Source organism: Heptranchias perlo, unplaced genomic scaffold (genome assembly GCF_035084215.1).
Source record: "Heptranchias perlo isolate sHepPer1 unplaced genomic scaffold, sHepPer1.hap1 HAP1_SCAFFOLD_711, whole genome shotgun sequence".
In the NCBI taxonomy this organism is placed as follows: domain Eukaryota; kingdom Metazoa; phylum Chordata; class Chondrichthyes; order Hexanchiformes; family Hexanchidae; genus Heptranchias; species Heptranchias perlo.
Genome location: NW_027139741.1, coordinates 1 through 16,270, shown reverse-complemented (window position 1 = coordinate 16,270; position 16,270 = coordinate 1). Strand labels below are relative to the sequence as shown.

Genomic DNA, 16,270 nt, shown 5'->3' with positions numbered 1-16,270 from the left:
GAGACACAGTGAAAATGCTGTGATTTCAACCTGGTTCAAAACACGCAGCCTTCTGATGTGGAGTCAGACGCGACTGTTCTTGCACCAGGCCCACAACAAGCGGCTGGAGCCGGATCCATTGGAGGGCGATCGGTGCAGACTGCCGCCCCGGCTCTCGGAATGTGAGAGGCGGAAACAGGAGCAGCCTGACCGCCTCAACCACAGCACAGAATCCTGCTCTCCCTCACATTGTATAACTGACTCTGTGGCGCAATGGACAGCGTGTTGGACTTCTACTTAATAATCGGAGGGGACATTCAAAAGTTGTGGGTTCGAGTCCCACCAGAGTTGGATTTTAGTTCACGGATCGGGAGCTGGGAAGTGAAATTTTGCAGCAAAACCGCAACAGGGTCATTAATGTCCGTCAAGGACGGGAAACTGCCCCCGACACTTCATCTTACACAAGTGGCTCCAGTCACACCCGGATTTATGATTCTTAATCCACTCTGAGCTGGATTGGCGAAACACTCCCAAGGAGGAGACTCATCATCTGCTCAGACCGAAAGTCAATCTGCTGGACTTCCGGCTCTGTCAGACTGAATGTTCCTTCAGACAGGTTTCTAACTGGACACATGCATCCTGCTGCCGTGTGAGCATTGGTGCTGGAGGGGGAGAATTCTTGCTTGTAGTAATTCTATTCCTGTAAAACTGGCTCCTGAAGTGTAGGTTGGAAAGTATCCTGGCTGAGCGGTCTAAGGCGCTGGTTTAAAGCTCCAGTTAAATCCCACGATTTGTAGATGGATCAAAATCATAGTTTGTGTCTCCAAAACCGCAGCCTCCCTCCTGTAAACAAGTAATACTGAACATCTCATCTGCTATTGCAACAGCGTAATCCGGAGGAACCACATGGCAATTCAAATAAGATGCATTTTGGAACAAACTAATTGTACCTTCAACTCCGGTCGAAATGTTCACAAGCAAAAGGATTGTTTGATCTCGGTGAGACTCGAATTAACAACCTCGGTATTTCCCGACCCTGTTCTGTCAGATAAGGACCGCGCACTGACCGATTGCGCCGCTGGAGCCCGGTCACTCTGATCACCTGTCCCACTCTGCTGGAAAGAATCTTAAGGTGAGAGGCCCGAACCTGTGGAAACGTGTCCAGTCACTGTGATGAAACTAATATCTGCACTTCCACTTTCAGCTCCTTTCACATCCTCTGCTCCATCGCACGACAATCGGGTTTTCTGCGAACAGGTCAAAATGAACATTGTCAGAAATTATATCAGTCGTGAGATTTTAACCCAGCGCCCACGCAGTGATTGGATTTATTGTCTGAAAGCAGTGAGCTCCGTTCGCACAACGCCTCGCCAGTCTTTCACATTTTATTTAATGCCCAGTTAAATAAATTGGAGCCAATTGACCGCATTTACGCCGTGCTGGGGTTGTTCTCCTCAGAGCAGAGAAGGTTCAGAGGAGATTTGATAGAAGTGTTCAAAGTCATGAAGGGTTCAGATAAAGTTAATAAAGAGAAGCTGTTCCCATTGGCGGAAGTGTCGAGAACCAGAGGACACAGATTTGAGGTGCTTGCAAAAGAACCAAAGGCGACATGAGGAAAATCTTTTTTACGCAGCGAATAGTTATGATCTGGAATGTGCTGCCTGAAAGGGTGGTGGAAGCAGATTCAATCGTGGCTTTCAAAAAGGAATTTGATAAATACTTGAAGGGGAAAATGCAGGGCCACGGGGAAAGGGACGGGGAATGGGACTAATGGGATTGGTCTTACAAAAGGCAGGTAAGGGATTGATGGGTTGAATGGCCTCCTTCTGTGGTGTGTTCATTCTGTGATAAATATTATTTTACACACAGTGAACAGACCATCCCTGAAAGACTGCCCCGCGATAAAACAGAGCGACACTGAAACGTTGCGAAAATGCAATGACCCCGACGTGATTCGAACACGCATCCTTCTGATCTGGAGTCAGACGCGCTACCGTTGCGCCACGAGGTCCACAGCGCCCACCTGGAGCCGGATCCATAGGAGGGAGATCGGTACCGACCGCCACAGGGACTCGAAGAGGCGGAAGCAGCAGCAGCAACAGCGCAGGAGCCCCGCTCTCCAATCCAGCCGTTCCCAGCGGAGAGCTGCCAGTCCCGGCCTGGGCCCTGTCTGGGAGCCGCCTGCCATTCAGTCTTTACAGAACGGGACCTATCCAGTTTCAGCTCACACACAGGATCAGGAATCCCACTCCTGACAGGTTCACTTATTTAAACCTTGTTTAGATTCAGTGAATTGGGATTTAATTCAATCCTCATCTGCCCTCCGCTCTGTCAGTTCAGGACTTTATTTAAACCGATACTTGGAGCTCTGTTTTACAGGGAGCCGGCTGTTTAAGCATTTCTCAGTCCCACCACGAACACTTTTTGCTGCTAACTTCTGCTTAATACAAAGTTCCCAGGAAGGAGGGAATTGCTCCTGGGTACTGAGTTAGAGCTGAGGAACAATAAAGGTCCGATTACACTACTTGGTGTATTCTAAAGGCCACCAGCTACTGGGACGGATATGGAGGAGCAAATTTGCAGGGAAATTACAGAGAGGTGCAAAAGCCATAGAGTGGTGATAACAGGTGATTTCAACTATCCTCATATAGACTGGGATAACAATAATATAAGGCGCAAAGAAGGGGAAGAATTTTTGAAATGTGTTCAGGATAACTTTCTCGACCAGTACGTTTCTGGCCCACTGAGGAAAGAGGCATTGCTGGACTTGGTGCAAGGGAATGAGGCGGGCCAAGTGGAGCAAGTGTCAGTGGGGGAGCATTTAGGGAGCAGCGATCAGTATCATAAGGATTAGAATAGCTATGGAAATGGACTCTGTCCACTCTAAAGTAAAAGTATTCAATTGGATGAGGGTCAATTTCAGTGCGATGAGAACAGATCTGGCCCCGGTAAATTGGAATTAAAGATTGTCAGGCAAAACTATAATTGGACAGTGGGTGGCTTTTGAAAAGATGATTCGGGTATAGAGAAGGTACATTCCAACGAGGTAGAAAGGTGGGGCAACTAAAGCCAGAGCTCCCTGGATAATAAGAGAGATAGAGAGTAAGATGAAGTGGGAAAAAGTAGTGTATGACAGGTGTCAGGTTAATAACACAAGTGCCAACCAGAGAGGATATAGAAAGTTCAGAGGGGAAGTGAAAAAGGAAATAAGAGGGGCAAAGAGAGAGCATAAGAATAGCGGAAAACATAAAAGGGAATCAAAAAGTCTTCTACAGACATGTTAACAGTAAACGTGTAGTAAGAGGAGGGGCGGGGACGATTAGGGACCATAAAGGAGATCTACTCATGGAGGCAGTGGGCATGGCCTGAGGTACTAAATGAGTACTTCGCATTGTTCTTTACCAAGGAAGAAGATGCTGCCAGATTCTCGATATAGGAAGATATCGTCAAGATACTGGATGGGCTAAAAAATGAGAAAGAAGAGGTACTAGAAAGGCTTGCTGTACTTAATATAGATAAGTCAACTAGTCTGGATGGGATGCACCCGAGGATGCTGAGGGAAGTAAAGGGGGAAATTGGAGAGGTACTGGCAATAATCTTCCAGACATCCTTAGATATGGGGATGGTGCCAGAGGACTGGAGAATTGCAAAGGTTACAACCTTGTTCAAAAAAAGGGTGTAAAGATAAACCCAGCAACTATAGGCCAGTCAGTTTAACCTCGGTGATGGGGAAAGTTTTGGAAATGATAATCCGGGACAGAATTAACAGTCACTTGGACGAGTGTGGATTGATTAGGGAAAGCCAGCACGGATTTGTTAAAGGCAAATCGTGTTTAACCAACTTGATAGAGTTGGTTAATGAGGTAACAGAGAGGGTGGATGAGGTCAATGCAGTTGACGTGGTGTATATGGATTTTCAAAAAGCGTTTGATAATGTGCCACGTGGTAGGCTTGCTGTCAAGATTGCAGCCCATGGAATAATGGGGGCAATAGCAATATGGATGCAACACTAGCTAAATGACAGGAAACAGAGAGTTGTGGTGAATGGTTGTTTTTCGAACAGGAGGGAGGTGGGCAATGGTGTTCCATAGGGGTCGGTGCTGGGACCACTACTTTTCTTGATATATATTAATGACTTGGACTTGGGAGTAAAGGGTACAATATCAAAATTTGCAGATGACACAAAACTTGGAAGGGTAGAGAACAGTGAGGTGGATAGACTTGAAGAGGATATGGACACGATGGTGGCATGGACGGACACGTGGCAGATGAAGTTCAACACGGAAAAATGCGAGGTGATGCATTTCGGTGGGAAAAACGAGGAGAGGCAATATAAACTAGAGGGCAGAATTCTAAAAGGGTGAGAGGAACAGAGGGATCTTGGGGTATATGTGCACAAATCGTTGAAAGTGGCAGGGCAGGTTGAGAAAGCGGTTTATAAAGCAGACGGGGTCCTGGGCTTTATAAAGAGGGGCATAGAGTAGAAAAGCATGGAAGTCATGATGAACCTTCATAAAACACTATTTTGGCCACAAATGAAGTATTGTGTCCAGTTCTGGGCAGTGCACTTTTGGAAGGATGTGAAGGCCTTGAGAGGGTGCAGAGGAGATTTACTAGAATGATTCCAGGGATGAGGGACTTAAATTACATGGATAGACTGAAGACGCTGGGATTGTTCTCCTTGGAACTGAGAAGGTTGAGAGGAGATTTGATAGAGATATTCAAAATCATGAAGGGCCTAGACAGAGTAGATAGAGTGAAACTGTTCCCATTGGCGGAAGGGACATGAACCAAAGGGCATAGATTTAAGGTGATTGGTAAAAGAACCAAAGGTGACATGAGTAAAAACTTCTTTACACAGCGAGTGGTTGGAATCTTTGATTTTTGTGCTTTGCAAGTGATGAAATTTCATTATTTTACAGACTGTACCTTAAGAGTGGGGTTAAAAGTTCAGTGTTAATGACGCCAGGAATCTGGTGCAGCCGTTGTTAAATTTATCAAAGCAGGCAATTGTCGCCATTTATCACAAGAACGCCCTAACTGGTTATGCAATCAAGATGAAAGTAACGCAACGAGGGACAATTGATACAACACGAAAGGCATCGGGCTATGACAAAAATCCCCACCGTTTTGCTTTTCCAACATAAAGCGTGCGCCATTTATTCTCTGAACATAGAAACAGTCTGGTCTCGCTCACTACAGAAATCTCCATGTCACAGCGAATTCGCCTTTCGGGACCTTGTCTCAAGATGAATTGTGATTTCCGTGAAGCCAATGTTCCATTCCTTTATAAGTTTCATGTGCCTGCTCTCCGATCACAAGGTTTTTTTTAGTCCACAGGGTAAATGGTGGAATATCAGCCCTGCTCAGCCGGCAATGATCACGGTACATTTTCTTGCAGACAAAACACACATTGAAACCCTGGAACTTTGAGGCGATGAATCCTGAGGAAAAATAAAATAAGGGCTCGAATCAATCTCACCAATAGCACCATCGAGACAAGTGAAGAGGTCACCTGCGAAACCAGTAATTCACTGAGCTAAACCTTGAGGCTGCAGTGACCAATATAACAGCTGTCCACTGTCAGTTTACTTTTCCAAAATGAATGGTTGAAACTTGCAGGAGTGAAAATCCAACGAGCCGGTCTTCACTCTTAAACCAGCAACTGTGAAGTTAAGAGAAACGTGCCGGAGAAATACTCGATTTCAGCGCGGTGTCACTGGGCCAGAGTAAAGCTCAGTTAATATGATCGCCGAGTGGCGAGAGGGTGGATTTGGAATTCCTGAGCGACCGCACTGCGCATTTTCCAGATCTGCTTGGAGCACCAATCCCTTCAATTCATCACTTACAGGGACAATTCGATTCTTGGTTTCTTTTCCCTGAACTTGACGAGATCTTAAAAATTGAAAGCGACCAATATCAGAACTAACCTCGTCACCGACATGATCACAGACACAAAGCGGCCAAACTCTGCTACAGTGAGATGAAAACCCAGAGCGGTTTCAAGGTCGAATGCAATTGGAAGCAAAGCTCGTTCAATGAAAGTGCAGGTCATTGAGGTGCCTTTAAAGTCCTGATTGTTTGAACTGAACTTCTTCCGAAAGCGCTTGAGATTCAGGTGGAGTGATTTGGGGATTTATTTTTCCTCTTTGCAAAAGTTTGAACCGCACGTCGAGATCAAAAGTCTGGGGCTAAATTAGGGCTTCTCCAGGGTATGACCCTCGAATCGAGAATTATCCCCCGACCTCAACGAGCCCAGAAACAAGAACGTGTCACGGACACATTCTATGAGAGGGCTGTCTGTTTCATGAAAAGGCATTTTTGAAGAGACTTCCTGATCAGTTCTATGTTGGCTCCTGAACAAAACACAAACACCGCACTGTGCGTTTTTCCGTCTAAAATTCACTAAACACCACGAATTAAACAAAGGGAGTTGAACCCAGGATCTCTTGTTTACTGAACAAGCGCTTTAACCAACTAAGCCACGGAGCCAAGTCATGGTACTGTTTCCCACCTCCTCTCATTAATATCTATCAGCTACACATCACATTCTGTTGTGGGTTCAGACTTTTTGATCTTTGTCTATTTCGCTTGCCCGTTTCCCTGTGAATCCCGATAGTGACTGCGTTTCAAGCTGTGTTTATCTTTCTGTGTCCATCAGTGCTTTGATACACGAATGAATATTTGTGCTTGTGTTTGTTACTTGAAATAAATTTGGGATGGACAATTCTCGCTCTGACACTGAAGAACTAATTGAGCAAATTTCACAGTGAAGAGTTGTTTATTGTGGTGCTGAAACTAAAAAAAAATCGTAAAAGGTGCAAAGAGGGAAAACGAGAAAAACTAGTGAGTGAAATTAAGGACAACTTTCAAGGTTTTTACACGTACATTAAGAGAAAGAAGGGTGACTAAGAGTAATGTGGGCCCCTTAAAGACAAATGGAGGTGATATTGTAATTGAAAAATCAGGAAATAGCAGCCTTTTTTGACACTCACAGAAAAGCATGAGGATAATGTACCAGAGACACGAGGAAAACTGAAAATAAATCAAGGGGATTCAGTGTAAGTAAAATAATGGTATTGGAGAAAACAATTAGACTAAAGATAAACAAATCTCCAGGACCTGATGGTGACCATCCCAGGGGACTAAGGGGAATAGGTGAGGAAATTGGACATGCTTTAGTCATGATCGTTCAAAACTCTCTTGATTCAGGAATTGTTCCATGGATTGAAAAATTTCAAATGTCATTCCATTAATTAGGAAGGGTAGGAGAGATAAAACAGGAAATTATAGACCGATTAGTCTGACGTCTGTTGTGGGGAAGTTACCAGTATCCGTTATTCGGGAAAGAATGACTGAGCACTTGGATAATCCTGAATTGATCAGAGAGAGCCAGCATGGATTTGTAAAGTGTTAGTCAAGTCTAACGAAACTAGTTGACCTTTTTGAAGATGTAACTAATGTGGTAAATAATGGAGTGTCTATGGGGGTTATGTGTATATTGACTTCCAGAGGCATTCGATAAGGTTTAACATCAGAGACTGTTAACAGAAATGAGAACATGTGGAATTCAAAGCAACCGATTGACATGGGGAGGGAGTTGGTTTGGAGGTAGGAGACAGAGAGTAGGGTTAATGGGTATGTACTCAAATTGACAGGATTTGATTAGTGGTGTCCCCCAGGGATCTGCATAAATGAGGCAGATAAAGGAATAGAGAGCGGTATATCCAGGTTTGTCGACGACACCAAGTTTGGGTGCAGTGAGTCGTGTAGATGGGAGCATAAAGTTATAAAAGGAAATGGATAGATTCAGTGAGTTGGTAAAACTGTGTCAGATGGAGCTTACATAGAATTACATAGAATGTACATCACAGAAACAGGCAATTCGGCCCAATGAGACTATACCGGTGTTTATGCTGCAGACGAGCCTCCTCCAACCCCTCTTCATCTAACCCGATGAGCAAACCTGAATATTCCTTTCTCCTCCATGTGTTTATCTCGCTTCACCGTAAATGCATCCATGCGATTTGCCTTAACTACTCCGTGTGGGAGAGAGCTGCACATTCTAACAACTCTCTGGATAAATATGTTTCTCTTGAATGCGATATTGGATTTATTGATGACTATTATATTCATGGCCCTAAGTTCTCACATCCCCACTCCCAACAGTACAAACACCATATCTACATCTGACCGATCAAACCCTTGCATAATCTTAAAGTCCTGGATCAGGTCACCCTCAGCCTTCTCTTTTCGAAACAAAAGAGCCCCAGACTGTTCAAAGTTTCAATCTGGGGAAATGTGAGGCCATCCACTTTGGCCCGAAGCAAGATAAATCAGAGTATTTTCAAAATGGTGAGAAGCCAGGAACTGTGGGTGAGCAGAGATACTTCGGGAAATCAGGAAGAGTTGGCAGACAGGTGCAAAAAATAATTAAAATGGCTAATGGAATGTCGGCCTTTATCTCAAGGGAACTGGAATTCAAAAGGGTGGAAGTTATGTTAGAATTCTATAAACTCTGTTGAGGCCACATTTAGAGTACGGCATTCAGTCCTGGGCACCAGACCTCAGGAAGGATATATTGGCCTTGCAGGAGGTGCAGCGCAGAAAGACCAGAATGATACCGGGGCTAAAATGGTTACATTATGAGGACAGGTTGCATGGACAAGGTTTGTATTTCCTCGTGAAGAGAGGATTAAGTGGTGATGTAATTCAGGTGTTGAAGGTGATTCAATGATCCAATGGTGGGTGTGTGAGTTGGTGCTGAATCGGTCCCCTTCAGTGAAGAGAGGGTCAGCGGGCGCCTGACAGACACGGCTCGGAACGGGACTCGCTTCTCTCCGGCGGCAGCGGCTGGTTTAGAGAGATCTCTCTGTCTGCTGCTGTTACTCCGCCTCCCGCACTCTGGGAGAACCGCGGAGGTCGGTCCTCACTTTTCTCTTATGGATCCGGCTCCATCCGTTTACTGTTGACGGGAGTGCGTCTGATACCAAGTCAGTCAGAAGCGGGTGCAAATCACAACATAGGCACAGGCCCAAGGACTGGGGACTGGTTTGATATTGGGTCCTTTTTAAGGGATAGGCTGTAGAATGTTTGTATAATAATAATGATCAGAATTAACTTTGATACAATGAAGTTTTTTTCAGTTATTTCCCATTTCCACCCTCACCAGTTTTATACAGTAACAGGTAACAATGTTTGAGGGATGTGATGTCCAGTGTTGGTGGAATCAGTGTAATTTAACTTAATACATTGAAGAATCTCTTGTCTATCCCAGGCTCTTACCTTAAGTTTAGACCCTCACCTGGTTTAAAATTGGTCACTCACTGATATAAATAAACCAATAACAACCCTGAAACCTCAGCGGGGATATTTGTTCCGATACTTAATGACGGTCCCAATTTCCACTGAAATTCTCAATCAGCAAATCCCAGAGGCTGTTTCGGGTTTGACAAACTGTGAAACAGATTGTTTTAAAAGCCGGAAAGAGGGAAAAACTGGTGGTTGATATGAAGTGTTATACATTATCTCTTTCTGTTTCAGATTTACAATTTCTCTTTGTGTGTTACTCAAAGGAGAGGCTATAACGGAGCCCAGTGACTGGGTCACGAGCTGCACTGAGTCATTGGCCTGTGTTACAGACCGGCTCGTTGGACCTGCTCATTTCGTGAACTCGCTGGTGTCTCAGCACGTGTGATGACTGAGTGAATCCCTTCCCACACACGGAGCAGGTGAACAGTCTCTCAACCAATGGGCATGCGTTGATGTGACAGCAGTTCATTTCTGCTTTTAAAGCTCTTCTCACAGTCACTGCATTAAAAGGTCACTCAATAGTGTCAACAAGTTAATGTTTCAGAAGGTGGGATGATCGAGTGAATCTCTTCCCACACACGGAGCAGGTGAACAGTCTCTCCCCAGTGTGAGTGCGTCGATGTCTCAGCAGTTCGTTTCTGATTTTAAATCTCTTCCCAGAGTCAGAACATTTAAAGGTCTCTCAGTGTGAACTCGGTGGTGTTTCAGCAGGGAGGATGACCAAGTGAATCCCTTCCCACACACTGAGCAGGTGAACGGCCCCTCCCCAGTGTGAGTGCGTTGGTGTGTCAGCAGATTAAATTTGCTTTTATACCTCTTCTCACAGTCAGAACATTTAAAAGGTCTCTCCCCAGTGTGAACTCGCTGGTGTCTCAGCAGGATGGATGACCGAGTGAATCTCTTCTTACACACGGAGCAGGAGAACGGTCTCTCCCCAGTGTGGGTGCATTGGTGTGTCAGCAGATTACATTTGCTTTTATACCTCTTCTCACAGTCAGAACATTTAAAAGGTCTCTCCCCAGTGTGAACTTGCTGGTGTGTCAGGAGGGTGGATGACAGTGTGAATCTCTTCCCACACACGGAGCAGGTGAACGGCCTCTCCCCAGTGTGAACTCGCTGGTGTGTCAGAAGGTGTGATGACCGAGTGAATCCCTTCCCACACACGGAGCAGATGAACGGTCTCTCCCCAGTGTGAGTGCGTTGGTGTTTCAGCAGTTCAATTTTGCTTTTAAACCTCTTCTCACAGTCAGAACATTTAAAAGGCCTCTCCCCAGTGTGCACTCGCTGGTGTGTCAGAAGCTCAGATGACCGAGTGAATCCCTTCCCACACACGGTGCAGATGAACGGCCTCTCCCCAGTGTGAACTCGCTGGTGTGTCAGGAGGAGGGATGACTGAGTGAATCCCTTCCCACACACGGAGCAGGTGAACGGGTTCTCCCCAGTGTGAACTCGCTGGTGTGTCAGGAGGAGGGATGACTGAGTGAATCCCTTCCCACACACGAAGCAGGTGAACGGCCTCTCCCCAGTGTGGGTACACTGGTGTGTCAGCAGATTCCTTTTGCATTTAAACCTTTTCTCACAGTCAGAACATTTAAAAGGTCTCTCCCCAGTGTGAACTCGCTGGTGTGTCTGGAGGCTGGATGAAATAGTGAATCCCTTCCCACACATGGAGCAGGTGAACGGCCTCTCCCCCGTGTGAGTGCGTTGGTGTATCAGCAGATTAATTTTGCTTTTAAACCTCATCTCACAGTCAGAACATTTAAAAGGTCTCTCATCAGAGTGAACCAGCTGGTGTGTCTAGAGGCTGGATGACAGAATGAATCCCTTCCCACACACGGAGCAGGTGAACGGCCTCTCCCCAGTGTGACTGCGTCGATGAGTTTCCAGCTCTGAAGGGTAATTGAATCCCTTCCCACAGTCCCCACATTTCCACGGTTTCTCCATGGTCCGGGTGTCCTTGTGTCTCTCCAGGTTGGACGATCAGTTGAAGCCTCGTCCACACACAGAACACGTGTACGGTTTCTCCCCGCTGTGAATGGTGTGATGTTTTTTCTGGCTGTGTAACTGGTTAAAGCTCTTTCCACAGACAGTGCACTGGAACACTCTCACTCGTGTGTGTGTCTCGGTGCTTTTCCACTCACACTGATGTTTAAAATCTTCTCCCACAGACAGAACAGACAAACATTTCTCCTTCCACATTCAAAGGCCGATGATATTCAGGTCCTGATGAATCGAGTGACTCTGTCAGATCTTGACGTGATCTTTGGTTTGAGTTTCCCTCTGCAAATCCTCCCCTGTAAAAGGAGTTTATAAAAGTTATCACTGTAATTACAGGATAGAAATTCAGATCAGATAACTTTACATTCTATGGAACATTACTTCCTCTCTCATTACTCAAAGCTGTAAATCCCCGTCCCACACACTCTCCCTCCTCCCTGTGCTGAAATCCAAACCCATCGCATCATCTTTCAGTGGCCCTAAACCATAAGTGAAACGGTGAGAGAGAAATGTGAGTGAGTGTGAGTGAGAGAGTGAGTGTGAGAGAGTGAGTGAGTGTGAGAGAGTGAGTGTGAGTCCAGCAGTGGGCTGGGTGTGGAGAATGAAGTGGGGCAGGTGGAGCATGTTTCAGTGGGGCAGCAGTGATCATAATCTCATTAGGTTTTGAATAGTTATGGAAAAGGACAGGGGACAGTCAAATGTGAAAATACTTAACTGGAGGAGGGCAAATTCCAGTGAGTTAAAAAGGGATCTTGTCCAGGTGGATTGGAATCAAAAATTGGCAGGCAGAACAGTAATTGAACAGTGGGAGGCCTTCAAGGAGGAGTTGGTTTGGGTACAGAGTGGACAGATTCCCACGAGGAGGAAAGGAACAACATCCAAAGCTCGAGCTCCCTGGATGACTGAAGATATGGAAATCACCATTTCTCCTTCATTGACAGACGCTCCCTGACCGATCCCCATTTCCCCTTCATTTACAGACACTCCCTGACCGATCCCCATTTCTCCTTCATTTCCAGACGCTCCCTGACCGATCACCATTTCTCCTTCATTTACAGACGCTCCCTGACCGATCCCCATTTCTCCTTCATTTACAGACGCTCCCTGACCGATCCCCATTTCCCCTTCATTTCCCGGCGGGTAGTGAGGGGGGGATAATGTTCACTGTTTTATATTCGGGTCTGGGGCCGCACTCGGGGTTTGTAAAGCCTGAGCCTGGGCCTGAGCCCGGACCCGGGCCCCGGGGTTTTTTGAGCCTCTTGCTCCGATCCTCTGACCTGCACCGAACGCGCTCCTCCCGCAGCCTCGACTGGCCGCGCATGCTCAGGACACACTGACCGATAATGAGTCACTACTGCGCCTGCGTGCTGGGCTCCACTGATTCAGATAGGGCACAATCTGAACCGCGCTGCATGCTGGGTGAGGCAGCCTCCATTGATGATCTTAATATCAGGCCGAAAAACAAAGACATTGGAAGCAGATAATTCAAGTGTTTAGTTTATAATATAAATAATTCAATCGTTCAATTCATTTCATAAATAATTGAATAGTTCAATTCATTAAATAATCAATTGTTTAATTTGTTACATAAACAATGAGTGTTTATTTATTGTATCATAAAAATAATGCAATAGTTTAATTCATCATATAAATATTCCTTTGTTTAATTTATTATATAAAGAATTCAATATTTAGTTGAATTATTTTTATAATGAATGAAACACTTGAATTATTTACATAATAAATTGGATACAAAATTGTTGTAGAGGGTTGTTTTTCAAACTGGAGGCCTGCGACCAGCGGTGTGCCTCAGGGATCGGTGCTGGGTCCGCTGTTATTTGTTATTTATATTAATGATTTGGATGAGAATTTAGGAGGCATGGTTAGTAAGTTTGCAGATGACACCAAGATTGGTGGCATTGTGGACAGTGAAGAAGGTTCTCTCGGATTGCAACGGGATCTTGATAAATTGGGCCAGTGGGCCGATGAATGGCAGATGGAGTTTAATTTAGATAAATGTGAGGTGATGCATTTTGGTGGATCGAATCGGGCCAGGACCTACTCCGTTAATGGTAGGGCGTTGGGGAGAGTTATAGAACAAAGAGATCTAGGAGTACAGGTTCATTGCTCCTTGAAAGTGGAGTCACAGGTGGATAGGGTGGTGAAGAAGGCATTCAGCATGCTTGGTTTCATTGGTCAGAACATTGAATACAGGAGTTGGGATGTCTTGTTGAAGTTGTACAAGACATTAGTAAGGCCACACTTGGAATACTGTGTACAGTGCTGGTCACCCTATTATAGAAAGGATATTATTAAACTAGAAAGAGTGCAGAAAAGATTTACTAGGATGCTACCGGGACTTGATGGTTTGACTTATAGGGAGAGGTTGGATAGACTGAGACTTTTTTCCCTGGATAGTGGGAGGTTTCGGAGTGATCTTATAGAAGTCTATAAAATAATGAGGGGCATAGATAAGGTAGATAGTCAAAATCTTTTCCCAAAGGTAGGGGAGTCTATAACGAGGGGGGATAGATTTAAGGTGAGAGGGGAGAGATACAAAAGGGTCCAGAGGGGCAATTTTTTCACTCAAAGGGTGGTGAGTGTCTGGAACGAGCTGCCAGAGGCAGTAGTAGAGGCGGGTACAATTTTGTCTTTTAAAAAGCATTTGGACAGTTACATGGGTAAGATGGGTATAGAGGGATATGGGCCAAGTGCAGGCAATTGGGACTAGCTTAGTGGTATAAACTGGGCGACATGGACATGTTGGGCCGAAGGGCCTGTTTCCATGTTGTAAACTTCTATGATTCTAATTGTTTCTTTATATAATAAATTTAACACTTGTATTATTTTTCTAATGATTTGAGCTTTTGAATTATTTATATCATAAATTAAACATTTGAATTATTTAGATAATCAAATAATCAATTCAATTATTTATATAATAAATTAAAGAATTGTTTCTTTATATAATAAATTTAACACTTGTATTATTCATGGAATGAATTATGCTATTGTATTATTTTTATAATAAATTAAACACTTGAATTATTTATATAATGAATTGAGCAATTGAATTATTTATACAATAAATAAAACAATTCATTATAAATTAAACTATTGGATTTCTGATATAAATTAGACACATGAATTATTATATAATAAATTAAGCTGTTAAATTATTTATATCATGAATTAATGCATTGAATTATTTATATAATATAAACTGTTGAATTATTTATATAATTAAATAGTTGAACCAATTGTACATTAAATTAAATAATTATTGATATAATACATTAAACAATTGGCTTCTTTATATAATAAATTAAGCAATTGATTATTTTTATATTGAATTAAACTATTGAATTATTAACATTACATTTTAAACAATTGAATTATTTATATAATAAATTAAACAAAATAGCGGCCGGCGAGACGCAATCTTGGACAAAATGGCGGGCAACGCAGCCACCATCTTGGACAAAATGGCTGCAGGTGGCCGACAGAGTGCCCCCGGTGATCCCGCAGTGACCCCAGAATGTCCCAGTGACCCCAGAGTGATGGCAGAGTGTAGCCAGTCAGCCCAGAGTGCAGCCAGTCAGCCCAGAGTGCAGCCGGGGATGCCAGAGTGGCGGCCTTTGTGTTTGGGCCACCACCACAACAACAACTTGTATTTATAATATATTATCTATATATTTATAATGCATTTATATATTTGTGTGTTATGGCACGGGGACAGCATGGAGAAAACGGCGGCCGGCGCGGCCCCCATCTTGGGCAAAATGGCAGCCATCCCTTCCCCCTCTCCCTGTTCAATCCCTTCCCCCTCTCTGTGTGATCTCCACCATCCTGTTTAAAACCCAGTGACCCCCCAGTGTCCCCAGAATGTCCCAGTGACCCCCCCAGTGTCCCCAGAATGTCCCAGTGACCCCCCCGTGTCCCCAGAATGTCCCAGTGACCCCCCCAGTGTCCCCAGAATGTCCCAGTGACCCCCCCAGTGACCCCAGAATGTCCCAGTGATCCCTCAGTGTCCCCTCAATGTCCCAGTGACCCCCCCAGTGTCCCCAGAATGTCCCAGTGACCCCCCAGTGTCCCCAGAATGTCCCAGTGACCCAGACAGTGTCCCCTGGATGTCCCAGTGACCCCCCCAGTGTCACCTGAATGTCCCAGTGACCCCCCCCCAGTGTCACCTGAATGTCCCAGTGACCCCCCCCAGTGTCCCCAGAATGTCTGAGTGACCCCCCCAGTGTCCCCAATGTCCCAGTGACCCCCCCCCCAATGTCCCCTGAATGTCCCAGTGATCCCCCAGTGTCCTCTGAATATCCCAGTGACCCCCCCCACAGTGTCCACAGAATGTCCCAGTGACGCCCCAGTGTCCCCGATTGTCCCAGTGACCCCCCCCCAGTGTCCCCTGAATATCCCAGTGATCCCAGAGTAACCCAGACATTACTCACGTGACCCCCATCGGGTCCAGGCTGCGGTGAAGGTCTCAGTCAGTCAGACCCCAGCGGAGAGAACGATTCTTGGCCCAGGATTCCTCCTCCTCCTTCTCACAAAATGTCTTTCTGGATCATCTCCTTGCAGCATTTCATCAAAGAGATTCCTGAGGAGAGAGAGAGAGGGAATTGATTAAAATACAAAAGCAAGGGATTAAAACGGCACAGCAAGAGCCCAGAGCTCCCTCCCTCCCACTCCCTCTGTCTCTCTCCCTCCCTCCATGTTGCTTTTCTCCCTAATCCAAGTTTGCAGGATTTTTCTCTCGTGCTTTGTCTCTGATTCCCCTAACAGGTGTCTGTCTGTCTGTCTGTGCTGCTCAGTGTTTGCTGCAGGGTCCAAACCTCCCCTGGGTTTGTTTTCTCTTCTGTCCCTGGGCCCCGGAGACACAATTTCTGGACTTTGTTTCTACTTCTGTTCTGTTTGTTGCCATGTGGCAAATTACAACAGCTTTTCCCTTTACTGTTTTCTCTTGTTTGAATCAGCA

The 16,270-nt window shown here is 45.1% G+C and overlaps 2 non-coding genes and 1 pseudogene across 2 annotated transcripts; 1 reads left to right on the top strand and 2 right to left on the bottom strand.

Annotated features, from left to right (window-relative positions):
* Nucleotides 1–238: 238 nt before the first annotated feature.
* trnar-ucu (transfer RNA arginine (anticodon UCU)) lies at nucleotides 239–330 on the top strand. Its single transcript is given in 2 exon segments — nucleotides 239–275; nucleotides 295–330. It is a non-coding gene; the product is annotated as a tRNA-Arg (tRNA).
* A 1,588-nt stretch (nucleotides 331–1,918) lies between these two features.
* trnaw-cca (transfer RNA tryptophan (anticodon CCA)) lies at nucleotides 1,919–1,990 on the bottom strand. Its single transcript has one exon. It is a non-coding gene; the product is annotated as a tRNA-Trp (tRNA).
* A 3,117-nt stretch (nucleotides 1,991–5,107) lies between these two features.
* LOC137318688 (zinc finger protein 84-like) lies at nucleotides 5,108–15,896 on the bottom strand (annotated as a pseudogene).
* Nucleotides 15,897–16,270: the final 374 nt, after the last annotated feature.